The sequence below is a fragment of the Nesoenas mayeri genome, assembly GCF_963082525.1.
Source record: "Nesoenas mayeri genome assembly, chromosome: 1".
In the NCBI taxonomy this organism is placed as follows: Eukaryota; Metazoa; Chordata; class Aves; order Columbiformes; family Columbidae; genus Nesoenas; species Nesoenas mayeri.
The window spans coordinates 37558188-37572386 of NC_137541.1; positions in this window are offsets into that span (position 1 = coordinate 37558188).

The window sequence follows — 14199 nt, forward strand, 5'->3', positions numbered from 1 at the left end:
CAAGACCAAGCATCTCCTGAGTTTGATTCCCTTTGCTATGTGAGTGAATGAATTGCTTGCCTTACCAAACATTTTCTTTTCCCTCATGTATTTTTGTGATAAATTTCAACAACCTTTTTGATTATCAGTGTAACTACAACAACTGTGGAAATCTCAAAAAGTTTTGCAAGCTGGAGTTCTCATTTCTAGCCAGGCCATCTAATAGCCAAATGTGTGAGTCTTCTAGGGATATCTGTTCAACTTCAATTCCAGAAAGCTTTAAGTCTATGAGAGATTAAAATAAAAGCATAAACCAGAGAAATTTCCACAAGGAACACCAGCTATAAGTTCTTGGAACAGGTTCATGTGACTGAAAGAGTGGATAAACACTAAATACTGTTGTCCTTCATTTTTTGGAAATGTCCAAAACTTACCTTCATCAAGTAGTTACCCAATGGCTGGTTTTGGGCAGGTAGCCCAAGCTGATCTCTTCAAGGCATTCAAAGATAGAGGTATACCAGACTGGGGAGGCAGACAGTAGCCATTGTAGCACTCAAGTTATTAGCAAGCAGACTTGGGGGGATCTTCCTGAGTCCAGGAAGAAAGCATCACTGATGAGAGCTTGGTCTTCCAGTCACTAGAGCTTGTGGCCCTTAGCAGTGAAAGGCGCCCATCACCACTGTGTTAATTTTAAAAGTGTTTGGAGTTGCACTTGTCTGTGCATCTTCCCTGGTTAGCTTTGTCAGTTGTGCTTCCTGTATTTTTTCTTCCTAAAGAAATAAAATTAAAGTCATACCCAACAAAAGCAGGAGGTTTAAGATACCAAAGACCTTAAGCCAGTTACTTGTAGTTTCATGATCTGACAAATCTCTTTTCCTAGACCAGGTATCCTGACTTAGGAAATGCTGTGACTGTGTTGATACAAACCTTGAAGAACACTGGAGAACAATTCTGATATCCACACACACGGTGATATTTTTGGGAAATTCAGCGGCTTTGTCCATTATCAAAACTACAGAGCTCTGTTAAGCTTCAGCTGAATTTCTCTGTTTGCATTTGTAAGGGGGTTGCACTTTCTACAGTGAAGGTGACAAAGTTTGACCCAACATTCCTATGTTGCCTTTGGTCAGCTCTGGCATAAGACAAGCAAAATGACATATCTCTGCAGGACTCAGCTGATGAGGGTTCTACATCCAGGAAATTAACTGTCAGTTTAATGCAAGTCCCTTACAGCTTGCCAGTGACGGTATGCAGGTAAGTAGAATATCATGATCGATTATCACAATGGCTGGTGATAGACTGGAGAGACCTAACACTGACATCTGACATGAGGTTCTTATCCATCATGGCTCTTACTGCTGTCTTCTGATTATGAGGGGGCTGAATTATTGAGCAGATCTAATTCATGGCAAGCTGCCACTCGCATTTCTGGGAAGGGCGAATGTAATAAGAAACAAATGCCTCAACTACAATTTTGTATTGTCTCCAAGTCTCTCCCATTGTGCTTCCCTGCTGCGTAAAAAAAGGCAAGGGAGGAGGTTGAACTGCATGCTGACTGGCTTTGCATGGCAGTGACAGGTATTTAGAGGCAGTAAGACTGTCTGTCACCAAAGAACCAGCACCAAAAAAAATGTTAAGACAGTAGGAATGCAGCACCTTTGAAAAGGAGGAGGCTCACTTAAAAGTTTGGCAGGATCAAACCCTCTATTATAGTCCTCTCTTCACCCCTCAAAACTCTCAGACAAAGAACATGAACTTCTCAGACTGTAACTGAATATAAAATAATCAGCAAAGTCATGCTCCACTCACATAATTTATTTGGATGTAGAAACTGGCACTTGCTCCACCTATGTTCATAGCCCAACTTCTCTGCCACAGAGAGACAGGATCCATGATTTTCAGTCCAAGGGTATTTCTGACATTGCAACATTGATTTTCACTGCAAAATCCAAAATAAAAGTCCAGTGTTTTAAGGTCTCCCTCCTAGAGGAGCACAGCTTGATGGCAAGACAAGGTGGATATGGTGATGCTGCTGGTGGAGGATGGAGGATGGAGCTGCCCATGGGACATGGAGCAGCCCTTGCCTCCAGCTCCCAGCCACACACCAGGCACTGCCACTGTGCCAGGGACCCCAGGGCGGATGGGACTGCAAATTCAGTGCCAGGGAAGGACGTGCCAGGAAAGCACAGCCCTGCTGCACCCTCCCACAGCCTAGCCCCTGACTTCTGGGTCTTTTCCAGTTAAATTAATCAAGTGTGATCAGGAGTAAATGCAGTCAAATAACTGATTCATAAATGTTCACCTGATCTTTTAAGAGAGGGTGAAGTAAAACTCTGTCCATCAAATTTGTGTAAATCAACTACAAATGGGGAAACAGTATCTCTGAGTGAGCATCAAAAGAAATAATCCTTTCAATTATTACTTCCAAAAAAATGACTACATTCTGGTTCCTCTTTATGGAAAGTGCCTATAAATTTGCTTTGCATAAGAAAGGAAGCAATAATAAAACCATCTACACACTATGATGAATATTTTTGTATTTTAAAAGTTCCTAATAGAAAATCCTCTTTCCTTCCATTCAAAGATGTTTTCAATTATCTTCAAAAGTGAGATCCCTAACCAGTTCACAACTTTGCCCTCAGCAATGCTGAAACAGTACCATTAAAGTCAATGAGATTACACATGTTCAAATGATGGCTGAACATAGCCATGCATGTTTATTGCAAATGCATTTGTAAAGCGCATTCCAAAGGACAAAAGGTGCATAAATAAATGTCTTGTCTGTAAATATCTGCATTTTTGCTGAACAGATGTATGTGTTTTTAATAAATTAATGTAAACAGAAGTGGATTTCTGTTTTTTTCCTTCACATGACCTTCCAGACTTGGCAAATTTGCCTAGCCAGCCCTTACGTCCCAGTCCTCCACCTGTAACTTCAGCAAAACATAGGAAGAAAACTCCTGTAAAATTACAGTGATACAACTATCACATTAACTGTGTATACGTTTCTATTTTGAGAAGAAAAGGCTTTTTGTATTTTGATTAATTGTCTTTGACAGACTAATCTAGGAGCATGAATAGGTTGTATTATAGACTATTAACTTGCTAGCAGTCCCAGTGCTGGGAGTGTTTCTAGGGAGGCAAATCTCCTTTTGATCCTACCAGACCTTAATGATACTGTTTGTATTAATATTAGCAGTGGCATTTTTAAAAATTCAGTATTAATTGAATCTTGATTTCTTCATTATTTTCCACATACTGTGCTTTTCCATGAGAACCACGACGCATGCCAACAAATGCCTAGAGAAATATCTTCACCTTGTAAGCTACAAAATAGATTCTATCATCCAGTTAATTTATGGCAGCAATTTGGAATTCTGCGGAGCCGGACACAGCTGACTGGCAATGAGTGCATTGTTATTAAATATGAGCAACGTGTGACATTAATCTCAAATTAATTTTTGAGAGAAAATATATGCAAATTATAATAATCTATAATAAAGAAGTAAAAGAAAATGGTGCAGTACATAGTCACAAAAATCAATTTCTGTAACAGATTTATACACATTACTTGGTTATTCCTAATTTTATTCAGTGATCGATTGAAGAAGAGACCAGTCAAGAGACCTGAGTATTGGATGTACCAAGGCTGAAGTTCTTTGCTTGGAGCTGACCAAAGAGGCTGGATAATCCTGATGATAACTCCATTTATCCAGCTGCAGAAACACCTTCAAGGAGCTGAGGTGCGTTGTTGAAGCTGCAGGTGTCATTTTTTGAAACTACTACTCACACAAAAACCACAAACTGTCAGGTCTGTGCCAGGACGTTACCTTGAATAATGTCATGTAAAGGTTGTGCCTCTGTGAAGCACTGGCTGGAGTTTCCTAACACACTCTCCTGGATGGGAAATATAAAGATGGTGTCATATCAGAAAGAGTTTCTGCAGAAGGGTTTGCCAATGAGATGAACATTGTTTTAATTAGAATTTTCCATCGGAAACATTGCCTTTTCCTGAAAAGCTCTGCATATTTAAAATGTTTAGGAGTTATTTGTTTTGTTTTGTTTTGCTTTGTGTTGTGTTTTGGTTTTTGTTTTTTGTTTTGTTTTTAGCAGCTGGTAACCATTTTCCCTCACCACAAACTGCTGAAAATTTTGGGAGTTTCTAGCATCACTGTTTCAAAAATGTTCAAAGAAAAAGATGCATTTTTTGAAATATTTATTTTAAATAAAGTTTCAGTTTATCTTCAAAAAAGTATGCTTTTGATGGAACGCTTTTGACGTGCCTTTTTGCAGGAAGGTGGCAGAGTAAATCCCTCCATGTCATTTGTATGTAATAAAACATTATTAGGAAGTAGAAACCCCATCAAAATAACTGCAAATCAGGCTCTAAATATTTGTGAGGTTTTCTGTGTGTCATCCTTTTGAAACCCCTACCTAGCACAGTGCAAACTTTTGCTAAGAGTCTCACATCTGACAGCCCAAACCTGAGCAGTCAGAAACAACAAATGGTACCTTAAAACCTGTATGGGAAGTGATGGAGATGGGCTGTGTGGGATGTAGTTTTCTTTGATGCTGGCTGTAGAAGACTGGGCGGTCTGCAAGGCAGGTGTTGTTTTTTCACTTACAGAAATCCATAGTACATCCTAGGAGGAGAGGCATGTTTTCTGCGTGTGCTCCCACGTCCAGTTGCTGTAAAGTACTGGTTTTCCAGCTTTTCCTCAGAACCTGCAATCCCCAGACTTTTGTCTGAACACAATACCCTCTGTGAGCAGTAAACGCAGCCAGTGAGGAGGAGAAATTGCACATAAAATGCTGCATATTCTGCAAACCCTGACTTCACAGCCCCTTGCCCTGTGCTGCTGCAGCAGCAGGGAACCCTGCTCACCCAGGGGGACCATGAGAAGAGCAGCCTGGGTTCTTCATGTGCTCAGACTCAGGGACTTCCATGCCCAACTCAACCTGTTCACACAAAAAATGTGGGTTTGTTTTTAGGCTGCCTACTCCACAGGCAATTTGCAGTGGGGCTGCAAAGACAGGTTGATGTCTGCTACAACCACAGGTTTTACCAAACCTGTGCTATCCTGTGTTTCTGCAGTCTGCCCTCAGCAGCTCTGAGCTGATGTGCCTGAGAAGGCGTGAAACAGTTGTGGATAAAGACAAAAAAAGAGAAAATCCAGCTCACTCTCTTTGGTTGAGATGAATGCTGTGATTGCTTAAGATGTGCCAGTGTGTTGCAGACAGAGAAGACTTTCCTTATGGAATTAATAGCAATAATTTATTTATCATTGCCATAATTTGTTGACTAAAAATAAGTTGACCATCTCTATATAGGCTGATCTTTAGCTCTTCAAAGCCTGCTCTGGTCAGAGACAAGTAACTTACACTGCCTGAGGGTCACTTGGGAACATTTTTCCTAGGAGGTCCCTTCCTGACTCTTCATTCCTGATGATCCTTTGCTTTGCAAGGAGCTAATTTCCTCCTAATCTGTATCCAATAGTCAGTGATGACCTTCTCACACAAAGCCTGGCTGTATTTGCTGGTGAGTTGGGACACCACCATGTTTCCGTGCTTCCCATCAGATGGGGACACAAGAGAGGACACAAGGAGGATAAATAACAACCTCCAATGGGGCCAGAAACCAGCTTTTTGCTTCTGTGCTCACATGCACAACACCAGTGTGGGGGACTGTGTGCTCCCCCCTGCCCAGGAATTGGGAGAATGGAGCTGTTCTTCCAGACCCCCAAGTGTTCCTCACTTTTGGCTTCATGCAGACAACATCCCATCAGGAACAGACAGAACAAAGTGCTGGTGTGGTTTGTTCATAGTCAAGGAAATTTCAGTTACAGAGTACTGGTTTTTTTGTCATTTTTGCTATTTTAAAATTAAAGACTGTTTTCCATCATTAAAGATGCCAGTCATAGCTCCTGCTCTATTCCTAAGTCCACTTCCCCAGGGAAACAAAGCTTACATCTATCCTGTTGGTCAGCATGTTTCTCACTGTTGGTCTCACCCTAATATTAACACTCATGATCAATTTCATCCAGATTTGATGGCAGGGCAGATCTCTCATGAAACATGAGGGGCTTGGAAGAGAAGAGAAACTCTATTAGGCCCACAGAAGAGGAGTTAGATACCAGGGAAAGCCATGCTGGGCACCAGGTTTCACTTGTAGTGCTGCTGGTGAAATGGTTCTGCGTATTTCTCACCTCACATCCAGCTCGCCTGGCAGGTACCTTGCTGCTGAGCAGGAGTTTCACTTTTCTCCCCTCAATGTGAGCAGCCGTAAAGGTTAGAAGCAGAAATTTACTGAAGAGAAGAAATTGTCTGCTAAAGAATACGGACAGAGAAAGGGCAGCCACAACAGTCTACTGTTAGTCTCCACTGGACTTCATCACTGGCCATATGGGATGGCTAAAGGGTGAAAGAGTCTTACTGATCACTCCTTAGCTCTCCAGTTGACAAATCAGTTTATGAATGGAAATCAGAGACTCTTGGTTGATGTGATATTGTTGCCAATGAAGCACCATCATGGTAGCAATCAGCACCTGCTGGTCTTTGACCTTCAGCAGTCCCACAACAGAAGGGTCCTCTGAGAGACCAGGCAAGGTAGACAGTTACTTAGTGTTAAATGGCTCTTCCTCAGGTTGGCTGTTCCAATTGAAAAAGCCCAAAAGGTGCAATTGGTATTAGCTTCTGCTGGAGGGCTCCTGAGATACAGCAATGATGAATATAGATACCCCATCGGCTTAAATATGAGTACATAGGCCAGTGCTATGCAGCAAAACAAAGCAATTACTTTAAGCCAACTTTTAGAGGTGATGAACCGCACATAAATACTCATAAAATGTGTTCACAGCAAGTAAGGTATCACAGAACACAATTCTGAGAGCCAATGCGACAACATTGTGAACAGCACCTATTAAACCAATATAATGACTGCAATCTGCTTTAACACCTCTAGATGGCTCCTGAAGCATGAAGATCTGCCATTATCTCAACCCTTTGAGGTGGTACCCTGCCTGGGAATCAAACTCAGGTGGTGGCAGTGAAAGCATTGAATCTTAGCCCCTTCTGGCCCCGTGTTGGGTACCACAAAGGATTGTCATGGTTTAACCCCAGCTAGCAACTAGGACCACACAGCTGCTTGCTCACTGCCCCCACAAATGGGATGGGGGAGAGACTTGAAAGAAAGGGAGAAATTAGTGGACTGAGATAGAAACAATTTAATAAGAGAGCAAACGAGGAAAAAACAATAACAACAACAACAACAACAATATATGTACAAAATCAGTGATGCATGATACAACTGCTCACCAACCGATGACCAATACCCAGCCTATCCCCATCCTCTGTTCTTTTTTGATCCCTGTGGTTTGAAATATAAATTACACCTATCTCTCTATATAAATGCATATTGATAATATGATAATGGCAACACACTTATGCTGTATATTATATGCATGAAATATGTGATATATATGTTAGTATATATCAAGAAGCTATTTATTTTAAATATTGTAGATGTGCATAAATGTGTATGTTTGTTGTTGATTTTAAGGCCTACATCTTTACCAGCTTTCCTTCCAAACCCTAACAAAACAGTTCATCTTTTCTATCATTGCTTTAACTGGAATTTATTGGCAATGATTACTGCCAGCAAGTTAAATAAGAAGCTGGTCTAACTAGGACACAGATCCCATTAGCTTTTTACTTGTATTTTCTACCCTGTTAAACATCGCAGTTGTAGTTAAATCAATTGGCACCATCTGTCCATATGCCTGTTTTCAGTTGCCTATTGGTAGAACTTCATCTCAGCTAATGTTTCAGCTTGTGCTTTAACCTATCTATCAATGGCTGCATACAGTATTTCCAATTAATTTTTCAAAATGTCAGCATGAAACAAAAACTGAATGGAGACCTTCAGTGACAGTGTTGTCTTCCTTAAAGGAAGCAACAGCAGTGGAGCAGACCTGCACCCTATGAGGTGCTCTGCATTCTCTGCAGAGCTGTGTGCATCAAAAGCCACTCACATACCCCCAGAGGTAAGACAGCTCTTGACTTGGGGTATGGGAATTGGTGTGGATCAGTGTGGAAAGATGGAGAACAGGAGTGAAATTTCATGCATGATGAAGCTTTTTTTTATATATTACCTGTAAGACACCCAAAATGTTATGTATTATTTGTTTTTCCAGAGGTATCAAGCACTGAAGTCAGAGGAAGTGAAGGCACTGAGAACCTCAGCAAATGAGGCCCAAAGAGCATCATTATAGAGAAAGTATGTGTGCACACATTGAGCAGGATGATAAACTGCAGTGAGCATAGGAGTTGCCACTCAGCACTGACCACCTTCCAGCCCTGTGCAAAAGAGCCGTCTTATGTTTGTTCCAAGATGCCTAGGGAGGGAATTAAATCCACAGCTGACCTCCAGCTTTGTGCATACTGAAATCCATGAGGGCAGCTTTGCTTTATGCTGCATTTGAAGAGCCATTTGAGGATTAAAGTCATTCTTGGAGTAGTGTGGGGACCTTCTGCCATCTTGTACCTCTCTCTTTCATGTATTTCCTCTCCTGCACACCCCATCAGGGCAGGACACAAGCACTTCTGTCTTTGGAGAGCAACCAGCACAGGAGGACATGAGACAGTCCTAGGGCTCCTCTGGCTGTTGCCGTCAGTCAAATAACTACTTTGTACAACGTACTCTTACGATTTATCTGATTTCAGAAGACAGATTGGATGTATGGTGTTAGGAAGAGCCTTGGGCAGGACAGAATAAGGCTGATCCTCAGTGCCTCACTGTGTGGTGCGGCCTTGGTGAGCCAAGCCAGCGGGTGCAGCAGTCTGAAGGCACTTCCTGTTTTTTATACAGGTTTCCCCCCATGTTTTGCAGAGAAAGTCTGGGTTTTTCTTTTTTTTTACAAAATGAGATACAAACAGAAGTGTTATTAACTCAAACTACAAGTCCTCATTTTTAAAAGGATCTTCCCGAGAAACAGACAAGCACTGAATCAAACAGAAAGAGAAAAAAAAAAAAAAAAAGCCTAAATTTTCTCCATGGCCCTGAGAACAAGTGACAGAAATCACCAGTTCCTGCTGAAGGTGAGCAGAATTGATTTGCAACCAGGAGAAACTGCTTAGCTGTGCATGAAAGGGTCGATCCTGCCATGCTGACTCAAGCAAGCCTGCTGCTTAAACATGCAGCCTGGCAATTCAGACAAGGTGTTTTCCCAATGCTCAAGCTCCCTGTTCAAAATCAGAGCAATGACTGTACCCCGCGCTTACCAACACATGTGCACGTGTGCACATCTCCATGGTGGGGCAGAAGTGGGCTTCTCCCAAACATTGGACAGCTGCACACTGGGTGGTCTGACTTTTCAAAGGCGTATGTCTGCAGTCGTATTTGCCATGCAGAATTCAAATATAGCTGCCGGGCTTTACAAAGCTGTCTGAAAAATCTAAGTCAGCCATTTCACGGTTCTCACAGGCACCAGGGCAGTTGCCTCTGAGCAGAGTTGAATCATATGCTACAGGCGGCCCTCAAAATTGTACCCCATGATAAAAATTGGTCTTCCAGAATTTCAGAAACGGGGTGTCAGGAGGTAGAAAAATAATTGTTCCTGAAGCAAAAAGGCTGCTAGTGGGACCCCACAGAGGTTTACTGGAACTCATGCTGTTTCTGAAATGCAGAGTGACCTGGAGACAGGAGGGGATAGTGGGCGACAAAAGTTGCAGATGACACCAAATTATTTAGAATGCTTGAACCTGAACCTGAATTCCGAGACGTGCAAAAACATTTTGTGGTGCTGAATGACAAAGTAATTAGCAAAAAATCTGACAGGCTGATAAGAAATAAAAAAGGCTGATAAGCACTGAACAACCTACTTAAGACAAAAATATGTACCGGATGATGGGCCTGAATTGCTGCCACTCAGGAAAGTGGCTTTGACATCACTGTGGAAAGTTCTCTGAACATTTATGTCAACATTCAGGAGCTCTTAAAAAGCGAATGGAACGTTAAGACTTCTTAAGAAAAGTGTAGATCAAAAAATGGTGCATTTCATTTTGTCAGTGAATAAAGCCATGGTGCATGTGAATCTTAAATACTTCATGCAGCTCTGATAATGTCATTTTGCAGGAAAAAAAAAAAAAAAAAAAAGGAAAAAGGATGACTGGAAGCATCCTACAGAGATACAGGGTGGCTCCCACTGCTGGAGACCTAAAGCCCCAGATTCTCCTCAGTCTAGAAAAACTACAGTCATGACAGAGGCCTGTGGACATGAGCAGTGTGGAGCAAGAGGTGGGGTTTTTATCCCTGCCACTTGGTGCTCTGGGAACCACAAGTGTGAAGATGCTGCTCCAGGGCAAGACAAATTCATGGAGATTTGGTCCTATATGTCGTTGCTGGGGTGCAGCTCTGCCTTAGGGAGGTTCCACACCCCTGACTGCTGGAAACTAGATGAGATTCTTCTGCACTTTTCCCATTTCTGTGCTCTCAGACAGGCTTCTGCTGCTGGCGGCATGATGCTCCCCAGGTGGATCATTGAGCTGACCTCCCCTGACTGTTCTTCCATTACTCATTCTTGTGTCGAGACTATCTAGACAGAGAAAGTTGTCGAGATTTATGGAGGTAACCTAATGAAGTCTAAGCAAACTAAATACAAATCTTGCTTGTGATCTCTTAACCTAAACATATCTGCTGAAGATAAGCCTGTTTCCTCTAGGATTCATCACATACTTAACAGATTCATAGTGATTTATTTGCCATGATTTATTCATGATCTAGGAAGGAGTCGATCTAGTCATTGTTTGCAAACCCATTACAGAGGCCTCACTTCGATGACTTCTTTCTGGCCAAAACTCAAGTTAGCATAGAGTAAAATCATTATATTGTGCCTCAAAGACTTTCTGCTCTGATGTTTTTCTTTTTTCCTTTCACAGTCTGGAGGGAGGTCAAGACTGTAGCGATATGTGAATGAAGGTGTAACAGTGCAATCTTTGATGACTTTAATATGTAGTCTCAGTATTTTTCCCCTAAAATATTTTTTGTTATTACATTACCTTATTCAAAAGTTCATGGAGACCAATTTACCCTGGTAAACTGTCATGGGTATCTTTATTCAGAATGGAAGAGCCATGAAACACCCTGAAACTTTAGGAGCATGGAAGTCCTTCACTTCAAGACATAGGGCAGAATCTGCTCTGGTTCATGAAGGTGCAAGAGCCAAGTTCATCAGCTCCTGCTGATAACTGCCAGTGTTTAACTCTACAGGCAATCTGTCTGTCTCTGGACTTGCACTGGGGCAGTGAAACCCATCCTTGGATGGAAGTCTTCATGGGAAAGGTTGTTGATTGCACATATGATGTCCTCTGAAGGCAACTGGGCTACACATGGGTGATCATCACTGTCTCATAGAGTGCCTGTTGGTGGGTAAAATTCTTGCCTACTTATTTAATCAGCCTATTCTTGCTATTGTTTTTCCTTTGAAATTTGTTTTGCTTATTTGAAATAACAGAATGGGTGCCCATAAAATTGCTATTCTTTTTGTGTTTGAAAGGTACATAATTTTTCACCCTCCTCCATTGCACTAGGGTAGCATTTTTAATGCTGCAAGTTTCAATAAAATGTATAAATATAGCTGATAACAAAACAGCTCTGCTTGTTTCATTTTTTATTACTGGTGCTAGGTTATCCCTATCGATATAGACAGGGACACTCATTGCTCTTTTACACAAAAATACAGGAAAAAATAAGTTGAGGAGTATAAACAGCACTGCCTTCCAAAGACAGAATCAATGGCTTCCCCAGTGGGGAGCTGTGGTGTGTTTGCCCCACTTTGCCTGTGGGGAAGGGCAGCCTGCCTGTAAAATCAACATCAGATGAAAGTAAGTTTTTTCCCAGTAAAAACACATTATGGGCACCGTCCTGTTCATTTCCTCTGTGTGACTTCAGGAGCAGAAGGCTGTTCATTGCTGTCAGGAGTGTGGCATTGCTCAGTGAGGTGTCAGCTCATTGACAGCCACAGATTTAGTAGAAAGATCTCTGAAATACAGCACCTTGGGTTGGTAAGTGACTGGCCTGCTTCAGAAAGTGCTATTGTCACTCTCTGGTTCCTCACCTTTCTCAGAGGTAATCAAACTGCATCCTCTCTGCTAGTGCAAGAACTGTCCCCTTAGATAGAATTTTAAATACATATATATATTATATATATATACAAATTACTACAACCTGCAGCCTATCTGTCTCCCCTGGTGGATATTGCATTGGATTGTAGCAGAGCAAGCAGCAAGGGGACCTCATAGTGGAAACTACCCCCATGTGAAAGTGGATACTGAAAAGTGTACAGTGTCCTCAATGCGTGCTCCTGGATTGATTGTAGAGAGCTATTTTTGAGAAAGATTGCTCATGGCTTTTGGAATAATATACCGTGTAAAAACCATGCCACGTTTAAACTGGTTAATGAGTGGAAGATATTATGTAGGGATGGGGTGAACTCAGCTCATATTTTGACACGTGGGTTTATGCAAATAGAGCATGAAGCGTGGTGCAGTACTCGTAAGAGTGGACTGGGGCAGGCAGAGGTTTCTCACTTTAACCCTCATGCTTTCGGGTGTACAAAGTAGCTTCAAGTTCTGCCACTGCAGCTTTAGGAACCATCTCTCACACCTTCCCACCACTGTACCCACTTGTTACCAAATGCCTCAGCACCCCTTTCCCGCTCTAGGCCCAGGCATTAAGCAGAAAGCCTGTTGGGTCTGTGTGGTAACAGCTTACTCATAGGAAAATGCCGACAAGCCCAGGAAACATGTGCAAGGTTGAAAAATAGAAAGCTGATTGGAGAGGTGTGAGCAGTCCCCCACGTCACTCCACCTCTTCTCATCACAGAATAAGAAAAGTGCTTCAGAGAAGATTGTGTACTCCCAAAGGCTCACTGCAATGTGCAAAGGAAAGGCTGATTCAGGAAATATTTTTCACCCTTTGCATTCTGGGGACAGCAGAGCTGGGCAGCTTGGGGAAACACTGATGTGAACACCATGGGGGCCAGAGTGAGTGGGTGGAGAATGCCTGGAGAGGATCTGTGGTGGTAAAGGTGACAGGTATGCATTCCTCTGCCCACAAATCTGGAGAGGAAAGTCCTTTAGAAAAGCCTTAGGGGATGTGTTACTCTCATCATACCCCCAACCACAAAAGGTTTTGCTAGAAATACTGTGCAATGGCTCACTCCCCATATGCACTTTCCTCTCAGATGCTTGCCCATGTGCCAGTGGGGTGACACAGGGAACCTGTGCCAGTCAAATCAGAAATGTATGTCCATCCCAGCAGGAAATAGTGAGCTGAAGTGGTGTGGCAAGCTGACAGTCCCATGAGAGCAGCCAGACTTTTGCTGTGCCAGGCAGGGGATTCTCACTTCTGCATCCATGGCACCCACCACAGCATGAGGTGGCACTGATGGGAGAGTGAGACCTGACACCCTGGAACACAGGGTAAGAATGGCCACTGGAGGCCACCAGCCCAACCCATTGTCATTGCCATCCCCAGCCCCAGGCTTGTGTCACAGCCCACTGAGAGTGGGGTTTAAGAGAGGACCAAGTTGTGCATAGGTTGGAATAAATGTGACCTTCTGTTCCTGAGCACCAAGGTTGTCACCAGTGAGTGCAGGCAGGTGTCCAGGGTCACAGAGCTTGAGCCTGGTCAGCAAAAAAAACCAAGTAGCAGCATTGTGCCGCAAGTCCCACCAGCTTCTCAGCGTGTCTCTCGATACTTGTTAGCCAGAGTGTTTCTGGAAAACAAAACCTGAACTTGAACTGAAGCCAGGATGTTGTTGTTCTTCTTTCTGTACTTTTGGAAAGGACTTCTTGTTCTTTTTATTCATAGAGATCCTAAATGGCATAAAATTCTAATTTACTCCAGAAAAATTAATTATACTTTGTAAACTGTAAACAGTGAATGAAGAAACAGAGAGAGGACAGTAATCAGTTCCACACCTTCAGTGCACGTGTGCTCTTTGCAGGGCCATAATTGCTGCCCAGTTCTTGCGGGGCGACAGCTGCCATGGTAATTAGGGTAGACCCATGCTTGGCACCAGGCAGCCTTGCCTCACCACGGGTTTGCTCCAGATAATGAACTCGGCCAGGCTGTTAAGAGATGCGCTTTCCTACCAAGCCATCAAGAATTAATGGGGAAGAAATTAGTGCTTCCTAGCTAACACTATATAAAGAAATGGT